General features: G+C 38.4%; 1 non-coding gene across 1 annotated transcript; it reads left to right on the top strand.

The window, feature by feature from the left end:
- Positions 1-18,411: 18,411 nt before the first annotated feature.
- Positions 18,412-18,519, top strand: LOC148579783 (small nucleolar RNA R71). The gene has a single exon (XR_015896093.1). It is a non-coding gene; the product is annotated as a small nucleolar RNA R71 (small nucleolar RNA).
- The last annotated feature ends 542 nt before the right edge of the window (positions 18,520-19,061 follow it).

Raw genomic sequence — 19,061 nt, 5'->3', positions numbered from 1 at the left:
CAATTCTAATGAAAACTAAAGAAAAAGACTAGCTAAAATGGGCTAAGATGACTTGTCATCAGTAGAGCTTCAAGATATTGATTCTGACAAGAAGTTCATTGTTAATGGACAGAAAATCAAGCACTATCTTGAAGACAATATTGAGCAAGAGTGCTCAAGGTTGAAGCTAGATTAAAAGCTCAGCAAGGTCCAGCTAAGGACATTAAAGAAGTGCTTGTTGGGAGGCAACCCAATTTTTATTTATTTTCATGGTTTTTCATGTTTTATTAGGTTCATGATCATGTGGAGTCACAAAATAAATATTAAAAATTGAAAATGGAATCAAAAACAGTAGAAGAAAAATCACACCCTGGAGGAAGCACCTGTCTGGCGTTCAACGCCAGAACAGAGCCTGGTTCTGGCGCTGAACGCCCAAAATGGGCAACATCCTGGCGCTGAACACCCAGAACAAGCATGGTTCTGGCGTTCAACGCCAGAAATGGCTAGTAAATGGGCGTTGAACGCCCAAAATAGGCACCAACTTGGCGCTGAACGCCCAGAGTTGTGTGCAAGGGCATTTTGCATGCCTAAATTGGTGCAGGGATGTAAATGCCTTGACACCTCAAGATCTGTGGACCTCACAGGATCATTTCAAGATCTGTGGACCCCACAGGATCCCCACCTTCCCTCCTCATAATCCTAGTTTTTTTTCCACATCTTCTTCTTCATATATTCCTTCTTCTTTTACTCGAGGGCGAGCAACATTCTAAGTTTGGTGTGGTAAAACAGTTATGTGAAGGATCTATAGCTCAGTGGTAGAACATGTGGCTGCAAATCAAGAGATCCCTGAGATACCTCAAGGGATGCAACTGAGGATAGAAATACCAAAAATCACTAGGAATCAAGCCACAAAGGCAAGGAAGAGACATAAAAGAGCTCAAGAACATCATTGGTTCCTCAAGAAGGAAATGCCATCATCACTAAGATGAACTCGTTCCTTGTTCTTACTTTCTCTATTTTTCGTTTCCTCTATGTTAAGTGCTTATCTATGTTGGTGTCTTCATTACATGATCATTAGTAGTAATTAGTGTCTATTTTGATTTTATCCCCAATTAAGCTATAGTTTAATTTTTCTCATCATCAACAAACATGAATAAAGTAGTAGATCTTTTGAATAAGAGGCAATAAAATTTTGAGTTTTAATAAGAGAAATTCTAATTAGTTAAATGTGGTGGCAATGCTTTCTGTCTTCTGAATGAATGCTTGAACAGTGCATATGTCTTTTGAATTCGTTGTTTAAGACTGTTAAATATGTTGGCTCTTGAAAGAATGATGACTAGGAGACATGTTATTTGATAATCTGAAAAATCATAAAAATGATTCTTGAAGCAAGAAAAAGCAGCAAAGAACAAAGCTTGCAGAAAAAAAAATTTAGAAAGAAAAAGAAAAAGCAAGCAGAAAAAGCCAAAAGCTCTTAAAACCAAGAGGCAAGAGCAAAAAGCCAATAACCCTTAAAACCAGAAGGCAAGGGCAAATAAAAAGGATCCCAAGGCTTTGAGAATCAGTGGATAGGAGGGCCTAAAGGAATAAAATCCTGGTCTAAGCGGCTAAACCAAGCTGTCCCTAACCATGTGCTTGTGGCGTGAAGGTGTCAAGTGAAAACTTGAGACTGAGCGGTTAAAGTCAAGGTCCAAGGCAAGAAGAAGAGTGTGCTTAAGAACTCTGGACACCTCTAATTGGGGACTTTAGCAAAGCTGAGTCACAATCTAAAAGGTTCACCCAATTATGTGTCTGTGACATTTATGTATCCGGTGGTAATACTGGAAAATAAAGTGCTTAGGGCCACGGCCAAGACTCATAAAATAGCTGTGTTCAAGAATCATCACACTGAAATAGGAGAATCAATAACACTATCTGAATTCTAAGTTCCTATAGATGCCAATCACTCTGAGCTTCAATGGATAAAGTGAGATGCCAAAACTGTTCAGAAGCAAAAAGCTACGAGTCCCGCTCATCTAATTAGAATCTGAGCTTCACTCAAAAACTCTGAGATATTATTGCTTCTCAACCTATTAGTCTTCTATTTTATTTGTCTAGTTGCTTGAGGACAAGCAACAGTTTAAGTTTGGTGTTGTGATGAGCGGATATTTTATACGCTTTTTGGGGTTAATTTCATATAGTTTTGAGTATGTTCTAGTTAGTTTTTAGTCTATTTTCATTAGTTTTTAGGAAAAATTCATATTTCTGGACTTTACTATGAGTTGTGTATTTTTCTGTAATTTCAGGTATTTTTCTGGCTGAAATTGAAGGAGCTGAGCAAAAATCTGATTCAGGCTGAAAAACGACTGCTGATGCTGTTGGATTCTGGCCTCTCTGCACTCAAAGTGGATTTTCTGGAGCTACAGAACTTGAAATGGCACGCTTCTAATTGCGTTGGAAAGTAGACATCCAGGGCTTTCCAGAAACATATAATAGTCCATACTTTGCATAAGGATAGACGACGTAAACCGGCGTTCAACGCCAGTTCTCTGCCCAATTCTGGCGTCTAGCGCCAGAAAAGGATCAAAAGCTGGAGTTGAACGCCCAAACTGGCACAAAAACTGGCGTTCAACTCCACAAATGGCCTCTGCACGTGAATTGCTTAAATCTCAGCCCCAGCACACACCAAGTGGGCTCCAGAAGTGGATCTCTGCATCATCCATCATAGTTTACTCATTTTTTGTAAACCTAGGCTACTAGTTTTGTATTTAAACAACTTTTAGAGACTTATTTTGCATCTCATGACATTTTAGATCTGAACTTTGTACTCTTTGATGGCATGAGTCTCTAAACTCCATTGTTGGGGGCGAGGAGCTCTGCTGTGCCTCGATGAATTAATGCAAGTATTTCTGTTTTCTATTCAAGCACGCTTGTTCCTATCTAAGATGTTCATTCGCGCTTAACTGTGATGAAGGTGATGATCCGTGACAATCATCACCATTCTCAACCCACGAACGTGTGCCTGACAACCACCTCCGTTCTATATCAGATTGAATGAGTATCTCTTAGATCTCTTAATCAGAATCTTCGTGGTATAAGCTAGAATTGATGGCTGCATTCATGAGAATCCGGAAAGTCTAAACCTTGTCTGTGGTATTCCGAGTAGGATTCAAGGATTGAATGACTGTGACGAGCTTCAAACTCCTGAAGGCTGGGCGTTAGTGACAAACGCAAAGGAATCAAGGGATTCTATTCCAACCGGATCGAGAACCAACCGGTGATTAGCCGTGCTGTGACAGAGCGCGTGAGCGTAGTTTTCACTGGAAGGATGGAAGGTAGCCATTGACAACGGTGATCCACCAACACACAGCTTGCCATAGGAGGACGTGCGTGCGTGAACAAGAAGACAGAGGAAAGCAGAGATTCAGAAGACAAAGCATCTCCAAAACTCCAACATATTCTCCATTACTGCATAACAAGTAACCTTTAATCCATGCTCTCTTGTTTATTTGCAATTCAACTGATAAACATAATTGACTTCCTGACTAAGATTTACAAGATAACCATAGATTGCTTCAAACCAACAATCTCCGTGGGATTCGACCCTTACTCACGTGAGGTATTACTTGGACGACCCAGTGCACTTGCTGGTCAGTGGTACGAGTTGTGAAAAGTGTGATTCACAATTTGTGCACCAAGTTTTTGGCGCCGTTGCCGGGGATTGTTCGAGTTTGGACAACTAACGGTTTATTTTGTTGCTTAGATTAGGAAAAAAATTCTCTTTTTGTTTAGAGTCTCTTTTTATTGTTGTGTTAGAATCTTAGAATCCTTATTTTCTTTTTAAAAATCTTTTTCAAAAAAATAATTTTTCTATTAAATCCTGTGCCAAACTTTAAGTTTGGTGTTTTCTTGTTGGTTTTTCTGTGTTTTTCGAAAATTTATTTTGGTTTTCTAAAAATTTTAAGTTTGGTATTCTTCCTTTGTGTTCTCGTGTTCTTGTGAATCTTCAAAGTGTTCTTAAGTTTTCCTTGTGTCTTGATCTTAAAATTTTTAAGTTTGGTGTTCCTTGGTGTTTCCCCCCCCCCAAAATTTTCGAAAATAAGGAACCTCAGATCTAAAAATTTTAAATCCTGTGTTATCTTATTGTTTTTCTCTCTCCTTTAAAAATTCAGATTTTTATTTCAAAATTTAAAACCTTTTTCAAAAATCATCATATCTTTTTCAAAATCTCCTAACCACTTTCTCTCTCCTCACTTTTTCGAAAATCTTTTACTCATTTTTATTTATTTTATTTTGATTTATTTTATTTTCGAAATAAATTAATAAATAAATAAATAAAAATATTTTTTCTATTTTACATCATCTCCCTTTCTCCATCATGGACCTAAGCGGAAATGAACAGTCCAGGAGGACTCTGGGGTCATATTCTAACCCCTCTACTGCTTCATATGGGAGTCGTATCTGCATACCCTCCATTGGAGTCAGTAGCTTTGAGTTGAATCCTCAGCTCATTATCATGGTGCAGCAAAGCTGCCAGTATTCCGGTCTTCCACAGGAAGAACCTACAGAGTTTCTGGCACAATTTTTACAAATTGCTGACACAGTACATGATTAGGAAATAGATCAGGATGTCTACAGACTATTACTGTTTCCATTTGCTGTAAAAGATCAAGCTAAGAGGTGGTTAAATAACCAACCTAAGGCAAGCATAAAGACATGGAAACAGCTGACAGAAAAATTCCTGAATCAATATTTCCCTCCAAAAAGGATGACACAGCTAAGGCTGGACATCCAAGGCTTCAAGCAAGGAGATAATGAATCTCTTTATGATGCCTGGGAGAGATACAGAGAGATGCTATGAAAATGCCCCTCTGAAATGTTCTCAGAGTGGGTTCAGTTAGACATCTTCTATTATGGGCTTGCAGAAGGAGCTCAGATGTCTCTAGATTACTCAGCTGGTGGATCTATCCATATGAGAAAGACAATTGAAGAGGCCCAAGAGCTCATTGATACAGTTGCCAGGAATCAGCATCTGTATCTAAGCAGTGACCCTTCCATGAAAGAAGAGGTTAAAGTTTGAATCTTTCTTAACAAGCAAGTAACAAACTTCAAATTTTTGAATCAAAACATTAATTGATTATGTTATTTTCGAAAATTTGATATAAAAATAAGAAAAAGATTTTTGAAAAATATTTTTGGAATTTTTGAAAATAACTAAGAATTTTGAAAAAGATTTGATTTTTGAAAAAGATTTTGAAAAAGATAAGATTTTCAAATTGAAAATTTGATTTAACTCATAAGAAACAACTTTGATTTTTAAAAATTTTTGAAAAAGCCAGCTCAATTTTTGAATTTGATGGGAGAAAAAGGGAAAAATATTTTTTTTGATTTTTGAAATTTTTATGATAAGAGAGAAAAACATGAAAAATGATGCAATGCATGAGAGTTTTAGATCAAAACATGTGATGAATGCAAGAATGCTATGAATGTCAAGATGAACGCCAAGAACACTATGAATGTCAAGATGAACATTAAGAACATATTTTTGAAAAATTTTTTAATGCAAAGAAAACATGCAAGACACCAAACTTAGAATTCTTTAATGCTTACGCACTAAGAATTCAAGAATGCATATGAAAAACACCATACAACACAAAACAAAAAAATCATCAAGATCAAACAAGAAGACTTACCAAGAACAACTTGAAGATCATGAAGAACACTATGAATGCATGATATTTTCGAAAAATGCAAGATGCATATGCAAGTGACACCAAACTTATGATATGACTCAAGACTCAAACAAGAAACACAAAATATTTTTTTGATTTTTATGATTTTCTAATTTTTTTTGGATTTTTATTTTACATTTTTCGAAAATTATTTAGAAAGAAAGGAAAATAAGGATTCCAAAATTTTTAATATGAATTCCAGGAATATTGCCATGTTAGTCTAAAGCTTCAGTCCAGGAATTAGACATGGCTCACTAGCCAGCCAAGCTTTCAATGAAAGCTTCAGTCCAAAACACTAGACATGGCCAATGGCCAGCCAAGCTTCAGCAGGATTCAAATCAGGCATATAAGTTTTCTTCTTTGACAGGTGGAAGCCTCAGTCCAAATAAATTTAGACATGGCTTTATAGCCAGCCAGGCTTCACATGCTTCATGAAACACTAGAATTCATTCTTAAAAATTTTGAATCTAAAATTTTTTTTTCGAAAACAGGTGAGAAAATTTTGAAATATTTTTGAAAAATTTTTGAAAAGAAAACAAAAAGAAAATTACCTAATCTGAGCAACAGGATGAACCGTCAGTTGTCCATACTCGAACAATCCCCGGCAACGGCGCCAAAAACTTGGTACGCGGAAATTGTGATTACACTTTAATTATGTAAAATTTATTGCTCTTTCTTTCCCTGGAATTGGCGCCAAAAACATGATGCCAAGACCATGGTTCACAACTCCGTGTAACTAACCAGCAAGTACACTGGGTCGTCCAAGTAATACCTTACGTGAGTAAGGGTCGAATCACACGGAGATTGTTGGTATGAAGCAAGCTATGGTCACCTTGCAAATCTCAGTTAGGCAGATATAAATTGATAATGGTATTTTCGAATAATAATTAATAGAATAGGGATAGAGGTACTTATGTAAATCATTGGTGAGAGTTTCAGATAAGCGAATGGAGATGCTTTTCGTTCCTCTGAACCTCTGCTTTCCTGCTATCTTCATCCAGTCAGTCTTACTCCTTTCCATGGCTGGTTTTATGTGATACATCACCATTGTCAACGGCTACTTTCGGTCATCTCTCGGGAAAATGATCCAATGCCCTGTCATGGCACGGCTAATCGTCTGGAGGCATCACCCTTGTCAATGGCTTCATCTTATCCTCTCAGTGAAAATGGTCAACGCACCCTATCACGGCACGGCTATTCATCTGTCGGTTCTCGATCATGCTGGAATAGGATTTACTATACTTTTGCGTTTGTCATTAACGCCGTGCAATCGCGAGTTTGGAGCTCGTCACAGTCATTCAATCATTGAATCCTACTCGGAATACCACAGACAAGGTTTAGACTTTCCGGATTCTCTTGAATGCCGCCATCATTCTAGCTTACGCCACGAAGATTCTGGTTAGGAGATCTAAGAGATACTCATTCAGTCGAAGGTAGAACGGAAGTGGTTGTCAGGCACGCGTTCATAGGGAATGATGATGATTGTCACGTTCATCACATTCAGGGTGAAGAGCGAATGAATATCTTAGAAGCGAAATAAGATGAATTGAATAGAAAACAGTAGTACTTTGCATTAATCTTTGAGGAACAGCAGAGCTCCACACCTTAATCTATGGAGTGTAGAAACTCTACCGTTAAAATTACATAAGTGAAGGGTCCAGGCATGGCCGAGATGGCCAGCCCCCAAAACGTGATCAATAGATCAAAAGATAATCCCAAGATCCAAAGATGTCTAATACAATAGTAAAAGGTCCTATTTATAATAAACTAGTCACTAGGGTTTACATGAGTAAGTAATTGATGCATAAATCCACTTCCGGGGCTCACTTGGTGTGTGATTGGGCTGAGCTTGAGTGTTACACGTGTAGAGATCATTTCTGGAGTTGAACGCCAGTTTTTGTGCCAGTTTGGGCGTTCAACTCTGGTTTTGGATCCTTTTCTGGCGCTGGACGCCAGATTTGGGCAGAAAGCTGGCATTGAACGCCAGTTTACATCATCTATTCTTTGCCAAAGTATAGACTATTATATATTTCTGGAAAGCCCTGGATGTCTACTTTCCAACGCAATTGGAAGCGCGCCATTTCGAGTTTTTTAGCTACAGAAAATCCACTTTGAGTGCAGGGAGGTCAGAATCCAACAGCATCAGCAGTCCTTCTTCAACCTCTGAATCTGATTTCCGCTCAAGTCCCTCAATTTCAGCCAGAAAATACCTGAAATCACAGAAAAACACACAAACTCATAGTAAAGTCCAGAAATGTGAATTTAACATAAAAACTAATGAAAACATCCCTAAAAGTAACTAGATCCTACTAAAAACATACTAAAAACAATGTCAAAAAGCGTATAAATTATCCGCTCATCACTGATGAGAAGCCACCTGCTGCAAACTGCAAAAAGATTATCCCTCACAGCAGGAATTTTCAGGCTTTGGGTTATAGACCCCCATTCCTCACCGCTTCTGATGAGACAGCCACACCTTCAGCTGTCCATTCTTCATCTACTGCTGCCCCAGCTACCACCACTGCACCTCCACCTGCCTCAGAGCCCGTTTACCACCTCGTGCATCGCTTATTTCAGCAGCTGGACCAGATAGAGCGCCGCAACCGGCGGCAATATGAGAGATCTAAGCGTCACAACAAGCGACGCTATGAGCACCTCAAGTTGATGATCCGATCTGGCGGCGACATCCCCTCCGAGCCTGACACACCATCAGAGCCATCTGAGGAGGAGACGGACGAGCATGAGGATGAGACACATGCACAGAGAGAGGCTAAGCAGGTAGGACCAGAGCAGGCCGCACCACAGCATAAGGAGCCACATCAGATTCAGGCCACAGATCCAGAGATCCCTCTCCAGTCAGCACCTCCACTACAGCAGACAGATCCTCCTACCCTTATCCTGTCTGCAGATCCTTCGGCCACCACCGAGACTCCAGCAGCCCATCCTTCCAATGATGACACTCCTTCACACCCAGCTTGAGTGAGCATCGAGGACGATGCTTTACTTTAAGTGTGGGGAGGTAGCCATTCCTAGCGTAACTTTTTGGTGAACCACTACAGACTCTTTTATCTTATTTTGTTATTTTCCTGTATTTTTATTTTTATTTTTATTTTTCAGTACTTATACATTGTTCTTTTGCTGTATTTCTACCCTATTTTTTGCATTTTGCACTTTAGTTTATATCTTAGCCATTTAGTTCAGTTTGCAATTCTAAACTTATTAGTTATAGAATATGTGGATTAATTAGTATAGTTTACCCTTTTAGCATATGATAGTTTGGTTTAATTGAAAATAAAAGGAGTAAATTAGAAATCTTAGTAAATTAAAACAATCCACACACCTTGTATATATAGCATTACATGTTAGTTAGTTAACAACATTTCATCAAGGAACAACACTAAGATTTTAAGGGCCACCCTAAGATTTACATTGAGAATAATGGAAACTCTTAATTTTTACTTGCATGACATGTATAACTGATATATGATTTTTGAGCTAGAGAACACACAGCCTGTGAGTCTTGAGCTTAATTGTATGGTTACATTCAAACCATACATTTCATTCCTGTGTGTTTTACCCTTATTTTTCATTCTGATGTTCTTTACTTTGTTTTAATCTATATGTCCAATATAGAATATAGATACATACCAAGAGATGATTGAGGCCATCATTTGAATTTTTCCTCACTTACCCCAAATTAGCCTACCTTGTGCATCACCCTTGTTAGCCCCCTTTGAGCTTTTTAATTCCCTCTTATTTTATAAACCAAATTACTAGGCTTAAGCAGAAAAACAAAATAAAAATCCCAAGTTGAATCCTTGGTTAGCTTAAGATAGATATTGTGTAAAATTTAAGAATAGGGAATTTTATAGGAACATGGATGATAGAAACAAAGTAGAAATTTAAAAAGAATAAGATGTTTCAAAATAAAAATTTGGGAAGCATGCTCATGTGAAATCAAAATAATTGAATTACCAGGTGCATTGAAAAAAAAAATTCAGTATTTAAATAAAGGGGATACAAAAATTCTCCAATTGCAAAATAAAAAGAATCAATAAACATGGGGCAAAATTAAAGTTAATGCATGCGCTTACAATACAAAGTGAAAAAATTTGGGCAAATAGGTTAAAGAAACTTTGATCTATAAAATATGTATGTTAGGTGAGATCTTAGACTAATCAAGGATTCACTTATTAGCTCACTTAGCCTTATACGTATACCCTTACCTTTACCTTGGCCCCATTACAACCTTGAAAAAGATCTCATGATTTTTGTATGTCTGTATTCTATAATTGTTGATTGGTTAGATGAAGAACAATGTTATAGAAAGTAAGGATAGAAAAATAATAGAGTGATCAACCCAATAAACACTAAGTGACTAGAGAGTAAACACAAATTCCAGTGAGGGTTCAATAGCTCATCACCATATATCTCTGCTTAAATTGTTAATTGTCTTGCAAGTTTGTGAAATATTTTTACCCATCTCAATTGTAAAAGTGCTTTAACATTATCTAAGGTCTGGCTATGCATATATGATTCCTTGAGGATATGAATTAACCTAACTACATGTAAGCTTTATATACAAGTGAATAATAATTAGAATTGCATGATTCATTTAGGTAGTTGCATTTAGAATAGATTGCATTGCATGAGATTCCACCACTTTAACCTTACCTTACTCTTTATCTTGGATTTAGCATGAGGACATGCTACTGTTTAAGTGTGGGGAGGTTGATAAACCCATATTTTATGATATATTTTGTGCTCAATTTAAGTGATTTATTCAACCATTCACCCACTTATTCATGTGAAATTGCATGGTTTTACTTTCCCTTCCTTATGATGTGATATATGTGAAAAAAATATGTTTCCTATGCTTTAAAAATAATTATTTTAATTACCTTTTATTACCATTCGATGCCGTGATTTGTGTGTTGAGTATTTTCAGATCTCCTAAGGCAGGAATGATTTAAAGGATGGAAAAGAAACATACAAAAATGGAAGGAAAGCACAAAATGGAGTTTTTGAATAAACTGGCAGCGACGCGAACGCATGGACGACGCAGCCACGTGCCTAGCGCGAAAAGGCAGTGACGCGAATGCGTGACTGACGCGGACGCGTGCCTTGAGCAGAACACAAATGATGCGTACGCGTGACCAAAGCGAATGCGTGATAAGGAAAACTCCCAGATGACGCGACCGCGTGACCCACGCAGACGCGTGACGGACGCCACGCACCAGAAACTGCAGAAAACGCTCCCAGCGATTTCTGAAACCCTTTTTGGCCCAGATCCACGTACAGAAAGCACAGATTAGAGGTTATAAAGTAGGGAAATGCATCCATTCAAAATGGAGGCCTTCAATTATTCACTTTTCACAGTTTAGATGTAGTTTTTAGAGGGAAAGGTTCTCTCCTCTCTCTTACGTTTTAGGATTAGGATTCCTCTTAAAGGATTTAGGATTTCAACTCTTCATCAGGTTCAATATTTCTTTTACTTTATATTTCTCTTTTACTTTTAGATACTTTAATGCTCTCATTTAATTACTTATGTTGCCAAATTGGCTTATGAACTCTCTATGTTTAGATTGATTTTCTCTTATTAATGCAATTGAGGTATTTCAGATTTATGATTCTTATTTAGCTTTTTATATTCTTGGCTTTAATTGATTAACTAGAGGCTCTTGAGTTATCAACTTATCGTGATTGATTGTTATGTCGGCTAATTGACAGGAATTCCACTAATTCTAGTCTTTCCTTAGGAGTTGGCTAGGACTTGGGAATCTAACTAATTAGTTCACTTAACTTTCCCTTGCTTTCGTAAAGGTTAACTAAGTGGGATTAACTTCAATTCTCATAGGAGTAACTAGGATAGGACTTCCAAATTTCCATACCTTGCCAAGAGTTTATTTTACAGTTATTTGTTTATTTTACTTGTCATTTAAATTACTTGTTCCTTACTTTCAAAACCCCCAATTTACAAAACTCATAACCAATAATAAGAACACCTCCCTACAGTTCCTTGAGAAGACGACCCGAGGTTTAAAGACTTCAATTATCAATTTTAAAAGGGGTTTGTTACTTGTGACAACCAAAACGTTTGTACGAAAGGATTTTCTATTGGTTTAGAAGCTATACTTACAACGCGATCATATTTTTATATTTCTTTACCGATAGAAAAACCGATCGTCAACCTCCCTAAGGGAAAGGACTAGGAATTGCGGGTAGAGTTAGTTCAGTCACTATACTTTCCTTTACTCAGTAAGGGTTAACCAAGTGAGAACAATAACCTCTTTACACTACACTTGAGAAGATCCCAACAAGGATAGGACTTCCATTTAATTATTCCCCCAGTAAATGCCTTTTATTTAGAAAATCAATAATTATTCTTAGTTTGTTTTTATTGCTTTAATTCACAATATTTTAATTACTCATTATCAAAACTCAACTTTCTGGGAATTTTCTGATTAATAAATTAGCACTCTTTCCTGCAACTCGTTGGGAGACGACCTAGGACTCATACTCCCAGTACTTTTATTTCTGAATTTCGTGACACCCCTTTTTAAATTGGTGAGGCGGATCTTAGCTGGTTAAGAGCTATACATGAAACGCTATCCTTTTATTTAAAATCTCTTAATTAGTTAACTTCTGCCGTTACATCATGTAACATGATGCACACTTCAACCCTGATGCTAACACTATTCAGGGACAACACTAACCCCCTAAAACACACTCACAAAATCAAGAGCAATTGGCTATTTAAAACTCCAGCAATTACCAACTAAATGTAAGAAATAAAAGAAATAGATAGCAAATTAACAGCCTGTGTATTCTAGAAAAACCTAAAATAGAAAACACAATAATAAATCCTAATTTTGTGGTTTATCTTGTACTTATTTTGGGGGATTTTATCAATATTTCTCACACTTATTCGTAAGAAATGCATGGTTTTGTGTTCACTTCCCAATATTGCTCCATGATGGAAAACATGCTTATTTTGCCTTAAAATTGCCATATTTTAATCCTCTTCTATTGCCATTCGATGCCGTTTTGTATTTGCTGAGTAATTTCAGGAATTATAGGGTAGGAATGACCTAGAAGAGAGGAGGAAAGCATGTACAAAATGGGAGGAACATGAAGAATTGAAATCTTGGGAGGAGCAATGGTATGCGAAATTGTTACTCAGGTTGTGAATTATTGTTCGAAATTGATTTCCTGGCAATGGCACCAAAAGCGGATACACAGAACCATGGTCTAAACATATCTTCACAACTTCGCATAACTAACCAGCAAGTGCATTGGGTCGTCCAAGTAATACCTTACGTGAGTAAGGGTCGAATCCCATGGAGATTGTTGGTATGAAGCAAGCTATGGTCACCTTGTAAATCTCAGTCAGGCGGATATAAAATATTACTGGGGTTTTCGAAATTAATTAATAAAAGAAGGATAGAAATACTTATGTAGATCATTGGTGAGAATTTCAGATAAGCGCATAGAGATGCTTTCGTTCCTCTAAACCTCTGCTTTCCTGCTGCCTTCATCCAATCAATCCTACTCCTTTCCATGGCTGGCTTTATGCAAGGGCATCACCGTTGTCAGTGGCTACATCCCCTCCTCTTGTGAAAATGGTCCAAGATGCCCTGTCACGGCACGGCTAATCATCTGAGGTTCCCGATCATGCGGGAATAGGATTCACCCTCCTTTTGCGTCTGTCACTACGCCCAGCACTCGTGAGTTTGAAGCTCGTCACAGTCATTCAATCATTGAATCCTACTCGGAATACCACAGACAAGGTTTAGACTTTCCGGATTCTCTTGAATGCCGCCATCATTCTAGCTTACACCACGAAGATTCTGATTAAGAGATCTAAGAGATACTCATTCAATCTAATGTAGAACGGAAGTGGTTGTCAGGCACGCGTTCATAGGGAATGATGATGATTGTCACATTCATCACATTCAGGTTGAAGTGCGAATGAATATCTTAGAAGCGAAATAAGATGAATTGAATAGAAAACAGTAGTACTTTGCATTAATCTTTGAGGAACAATAGAGCTCCACACCTTAATCTATGGAGTGTAGAAACTCTACCGTTAAAAATACATAAGTGAGAGGTCCAGGCATGGCCGAATGGCCAGCCCCCAAAACGTGATCACAGGATCAATAATACAATCCAGGATGTCAAATACAATAGTAAAATGTCCTATTTATAATAAACTAGCTACTAGGATTTACAGAAGTAAGTAATTGATGCATAAATCCACTTCCGGGGCCCACTTGGTGTGTGCTTGGGCTGAGCTTGAGTGTTGCACGTGTAGAGGTCCTTCTTGGAGTTGAACGCCAGCTTTTGTGCCAGTTTGGGCGTTGAACTCCACTTTGCAGCTTGTTTCTGGCGCTGGGCGCCAGAATTGGGCAGAGAGCTGGCGTTGAACGCCAGTTTGCGTCATCTAAACTTGGGCAAAGTATGGACTATTATATATTGATGGAAAGCCCTGGATGTCTACTTTCCAATGCAGTTGGAAGCGCGCCATTTTGAATTCTTTAGCTCCAGAAAATCCATTTTGAGTGCAGGGAGGTCAGAATCCAACAGCATCAGCAGTCTTTCTTCAACCTCTGAATCTGATCTTTTGCTCAAGTCCCTCAATTTCAGCCAGAAAATACCTGAAATCACAGAAAAACATATAAACTCATAGTAAAGTCCAGAAATGTGAATTTAACATAAAAACTAATGAAAGCATCCCTAGAAGTAACTAGATTCTACTAAAAACATACTAAAAACAATGCCAAAAAGCGTATAAATTATCCGCTCATCACAACACCAAACTTAAATTGTTGCTTGTCCCCAAGCAACTGAAAATCAAATAGGATAAAAAGAAGAGAATATACTATAAATCCCAAAGTATCAATGAAACATAGCTCCAATCAGATGAGCGGGACTTGTAGCTTTTTGCCTCTTGAATAGTTTTGGCATCTCACTTTATCCATTGAGGTTCAGAATGATTGGCATCTATAGGAACTCAGAGTTCAGATAGTGTTATTGATTCTCCTAGTTCAGTATGATGATTCTTGAACACAGCTATTTTATGAGTCTTGGCCGTGGCCCTAAGCACCATGTTTTCCAGTATTACCACCGGATACATAAATGCCACAGACACATAATTAGGTGAACCTTTTCAGATTGTGACTCAGCTTTGCTAAAGTCCCCAATTAGAGGTGTCCAGGGTTCTTAAGCACACTCTTCTTTTGCTTTGGACCTTGACTTTAACCGCTCAGTCTCAAGTTTTCACTTGACACCTTCACGCCACAAGCACATGGTTAGGACAGCTTGGTTTAGCCGCTTAGGCCAGGATTTTATTCCTTTAGGCCCTCCTATCCACTGATGCTCAAAGCCTTGGGATCCTTTTTATTTACCCTTGCCTTTTGGTTTTAAGGGTTATTGGATTTTTGCTCTTGCCTCTTGGTTTTAAGAGCTTTTGGCTTTTTCTGCTTGCTTTTTCTTTCTATTTTTTTTGCCTATTTTTTTTTTCTGCAAGCTTTGTTCTTTGCTGCTTTTTCTTTCTTCAAGAATCATTTTTATGATTTTTCAGATTATCAAATAACATGTCTCCTTGTCATCATTCTGTCAAGAGCCAACATATTTAACATTCTTAAACAACAACTTCAAAAGACATATGCACTGTTCAAGCATTCATTCAGAAAACAAGAAGCATTGTCACCACATCAATATAATTAAGCTAAGTTCAAGGATAAATTCAAAACTCATGTACTTCTTGTTCTTTTGAATTAAAACATTTTTCATTTAAGAGAGGTGATGGATTCATAGGACATTCATAACTTTAAGACATAGTTACTAACTACTAATGATCATGTAATGAAGACACAAACATAGATAAGCACATAATATAGAAAACGAAAAACAGAAGAAATAAGAACAAGGAATGAGTCCACCTTAGTGATGGTGGCATTTCCTTCTTGAGGAACCAATGATGTCCTTGAGCTCTTCTATGTCTCTTCCTTGTCTTTGTTGCTCCTCCCTCATTGCTTTTTGATCTTCTCTAATTTCATGAAGGATGATGAAGTGCTCTTGATGTGCCACCCTTAATTGTCCCATGTTGGAACTTAATTCTCCTAGGGAGGTGTTGATTTGCTCCCAATAGTTTTGTGGAGGAAGATGCATCCCCTGAGGTATCTCAGGGATCTCTTGATTTGCAGTCACATGTTCTACCACTGAGCTATAGATCCTTGAGATGAATCTTTCCATCTCCCATGACTCAGAGGTGGAAGCAATTGTCTTCCCTTTCCTCTTTCTTGAGGTTTCTCTGGCCTTAGGTGCCATTAATGGTAATGGACAAACAAAAAGCTTATGCTTTTACCACACCAAACTTAGAATATTGCTTGCCCTCGAGCAAGAGAAGAAAGAATAGATGAAGAAGAAGAAGATATAGAGGAGATGGAGGGAAGTGTGTTTGGATGTGAATGGTTAATGGAAAACAGAAGGGATGACCATGAATGGAGAGACAGAGGTTGAGGTGGGTGGGGATCCTGTGAGAATTCACAGATCCTGAGGTGTCAAGGATTTACATCCCTGCACCCATTAGGCATGTAAAATACCTTTGCACACAACTCTGGGCGTTCAGCGTCAAGTTGGTGCCCATTTTGGGCGTTCAACGCCCATTTGTTGCCCATTTCTAGCATTGAACGCCAGAACCATGCTTGTTTTGGGCGTTCAGCGCCAGCTCCTCTCCAGGGTACAATTCTGGCGTTCAGCGCCCAGATGATGCCCATTTTGGGCGTTCAGCGCCAGAACCATGCTCTGTTCTGGCGTTGAACGCCAGACAGGTGCTTCCTCCAGGGTGTGATTTTTCTTCCGCTATTTTTGATTCTGTTTCTAAATTTTTTGTTTATTTTGTGACTCCTCATGATCATGAACCTAAGAAAACATGAAAAATAAAAATAAAATTAGATAAATAAACATTGGGTTGCCTCCCAACAAGCGCTTCTTTAATGTCAATAGCTTGACAGTGAGCTCTCATGGAGCCTCACAGAAGTGCAGAACTTTGTTGAGACCTCCCAACACCAAACTTAGAGTTTGGATATGGGGGTTTGACACCAAACTTAGATTTTGGTTGTGGCCTCTCAACACCAAACTTAGAGTTTCACTGTGGGGGCTTTGGTTGACTCTGTTTTGAGAGAAGCTTTTTCTGCTTCCTCTCCATGGATGCAGAGAGAGATCCTTGAGTTGTAAACACAAGGTTGTCCTTATTTAATTGAAGGATCAATTTTCCTCTGTCCACATCAATCACAGCTCTTGCTGTGGCCAGGAAAGGTCTTCCTAGGATGATGGATTCATCCTCTTCCTTTCCAGTATCCAAGACTATGAAATCAATAGGGATGTAAAGGCCTTCAACCTTTACTAACACGTCCTCTATTTGTCCATAAGCCTGTTTTCTTGAATTGTCTGCCATCTCTAATGAGATTTTAGCAGCTTGCACCCCATAGATTCCTAGTTTCTCTATTACAGAGAGGGGCATGAGGTTTATCCTTGAACCAAGGTCACACAGAGCCTTAAAGATCATGGTGCCTATGGTACAAGGTATTATGAACTTTCCAGGATCCTGTTTCTTCTGAGGCAATGTCAGTTGATCCAGATCACTTAGTTCATTGGTGAACAAGGAAAGTTCATCTTCCCAAGTCTCAATACCAAATAATTTGGCATTTAGCTTCATGATTGCACCAAGGAACTTGGCAGCTTGCTCTTCAGTAACATCCTCATTTTCTTTAGAAGAGGAATACTCATCAGAGCTCATGAATGGCATAAGGAGGTTCAATGGAATCTCTTTGGTCTCTAGATGAGCCTCAGAGTCCTTTGGTTCCTCAGAGGGAAGCTCCTTATTGATCACTGGACGTCCCAGGAGGTCTTCTTCCTTGGGATTCACGTCCTTCTCCTCTCTTGTGGGTTCGGCCATGGTAATTAATTCAATGGCCTTGCACTCTCCTTTTGGATTCTCTTCTGTATTGCTTGGGAGAGTACTAGGAGGGATTTCAGTGATCCTTTTACTCAGCTGGCCCACTTGTGCTTCCAAATTTCTAATGGAAGACCTTGTTTCATTCATGAAACTCACAGTGGCCTTAGATAGATCAGAGAGTAAATTTGCTAAGCAAGATGGATTCTGCTCAGAATTCTCTGTCTGTTGCTGAGTGGATGATGGAAAAGGCTTGCTATTGCTAAACCTGTTTCTTCCACTATTATTAAAGCCTTGTTGAGGCTTTTGATCCTTCCATGAGAGATTTGGGTGATTTCTCCATGATGGATTGTAGGTGTTTCCATATGGTTCACCCATGTATTTTAACTCTGATATTGCAGAGTTCTCAGGATCATAAGCTTCTTCCTCAGAAGATGCCTCTTGAGTACTGTTGGATGCAGCTTGCATTCCATTCAGACTCTGAGAAATCATATTGATTTACTGAGTCAATATTTTATTCTGAGCCAATATGGCATTCAGAGTATCAATTTCAAGAACTCCCTTCTTCATAGGCGTCCCATTACTCACAGGATTCCTCTCAGAAGTGTACATAAACTGGTTATTAGCAACCATGTCAATGAGTTCTTGAGCTTCTGCAGGCGTTTTCTTTAGGTGAATGGATCCACCTGCAGAAGTATCCAATGACATCTTTGATAGCTCAGATAAACCATCATAGAATATATCTAGGATGGTCCATTCTGAAAGCATGTCAGAAGGACACTTTTTGGTCAGCTGCTTGTATCTTTCCCAAGCTTCATAGAGGGATTCACCATCTTTTTGTTTGAAGGTTTGAACATCCACTCTAAGCTTGCTCAGCTTTTGAGGAGGAAAGAACTTGGCTAAGAAAGCCGTGACTAGCTTATCCCAAGAGTTCAGGCTGTCTTTAGGTTGAGAGTCCAACCATATTCTAGCTCTGTCTCTTACAGCAAAAGGGAAAAGCATGAGCCTGTAGACTTCAGGATTTACTCCATTAGTCTTAACAGTATCACAGATCTGCAAGAATTCAGTTAAGAACTGAAAAGGATCTTCAGATGGAAGTCCATGAAACTTGCAGTTCTGCTGCATCAGAGAAACTAGCTGAGGTTTCAGCTCAAAGTTGTTTGCTCCAATGGTAGGAATGGAGATGCTCCTTCCATGTAAATTGGAATTAGGTGCAGTAAAGTCACCAAGCATTCTCCTTGCATTATTGTTGTTGGGTTCGGCTTCCATCTCCTTTACTTGTTCGAAATTTTCAATAAGGTTGTCTCTGGATTGTTGTAATTTAGCTTCTCTTAGTTTCCTCTTCAGAGTCCTTTCAAGTTCTGGATCAGCTTCAACAAGAATGCCTTTTTCTTTGTCCTTGCTCATAAGAA

Source organism: Arachis ipaensis, chromosome B10 (assembly GCF_059453495.1).
Source record: "Arachis ipaensis isolate K30076 ecotype BB chromosome B10, ASM5945349v1, whole genome shotgun sequence".
In the NCBI taxonomy this organism is placed as follows: Eukaryota; Viridiplantae; Streptophyta; class Magnoliopsida; order Fabales; family Fabaceae; genus Arachis; species Arachis ipaensis.
This window is presented reverse-complemented; position numbering and strand designations above follow the sequence as displayed.